Below are 1,304 nucleotides of genomic sequence, written 5' to 3'. Positions count from 1 at the left end.
ATATGTTAAATTATCATCTTATCAACACGAGTAGATTCTCTTTACCACAAATTTTGATTTTTACCAATCTGATACTCTCCACTGCTCTGTAATGTCTATTGACAAGAGGGTTTTCTCCTTCCCCTAGTTTTTGTAAACGTGCTCATAGGCAAAGAAACAAGAAATTCATCAACTCAGAGACAACTATGGTGAAAGACCTTAGTTAACAATCAATAAGAAGTCAATTTGAGGCCATTTTTGAGCTACTTTTTAGAATTTGAGTATTCATTTTCTCTTCTCTCAGGCATACCAATTTTTAAATTTTTTTAAAAAATATTTTTAAATATCTGTTCTTTAAATGCATATTATTTCCGAGGACAGAGTCTGGTGCATAAACTCCATCACCCAGGCCAGTAAGAGTAATACCAAAGTATCAGTATGTTGTCTGTTGTTCAAACATGCTTGCTTAAATTTTAATTTTGCCCTTGGTCATTTAATCAACCAATATTATCCTCCCCGCCTCTTTAGTTTTACATTTAATGTATAATCCTACAACTATTTTCTAATATTTTTGATGTGCTGTCATTTTAATGACAAAAGAAACTAACAAAGAATCTGGAAATGTTACTACTAAGTGAAAGAATAGGACCACAACTACTTTAAGTTAAACATGTATTGTTCTGAAACTACTTGACCAAGTTTCTTTTCTCAGAGTGCAAGTACACAACTCTAGGGTAACAGGCGAAACGATTAATTGATTCAAAATAAGCAACACATCGCTACTTCCCCTGAAAGGAAATCTGGATTGCAAGAGAAAACTAGGCCAGTGGCACCTTTCTTTGATCCAAATGATTCTGGAAGCAGAGAGATATAAGAAGACACCTTTTATAGCATCATGCCAGCAAGGTTAACTACTTTTTATGCTTCAAAGTCACTCTCACTGTCTAGGGAACATCATGCCTCAGTTGGAAAGGGCACATCTTTTTAGTTTAGCTGTTGTCTGATTAATAAAGGAAGCCAAGCTAGTTGTTTTTGTTGTTACTTTTAACCTTTTACACTTTATTATTCTACGTCGACAGGGAAGCAACTGTATCCATTCAGTTCATTAGACTCTTTAAATTAAATGAAAATCTGAAGAAATATTACTAGAGTATCATGTAATACCGGTCCACTTGATATACTGCATGTAAATAGGATTATAAACATTTTACATGGTTCTTTATACCCCCTACCTTTTTTGGAAAGGGTGAGAGATAGGTGGTCAGTCTTTTAATTTAGATTACGTTACAGTCGAGAAAAAAATATAATGTTTATTGGTGTTTACA

Source organism: Pteropus vampyrus, unplaced genomic scaffold (assembly GCF_000151845.1).
Source record: "Pteropus vampyrus isolate Shadow unplaced genomic scaffold, Pvam_2.0 Scaffold73, whole genome shotgun sequence".
In the NCBI taxonomy this organism is placed as follows: domain Eukaryota; kingdom Metazoa; phylum Chordata; class Mammalia; order Chiroptera; family Pteropodidae; genus Pteropus; species Pteropus vampyrus.
This window is presented reverse-complemented; position numbering follows the sequence as displayed.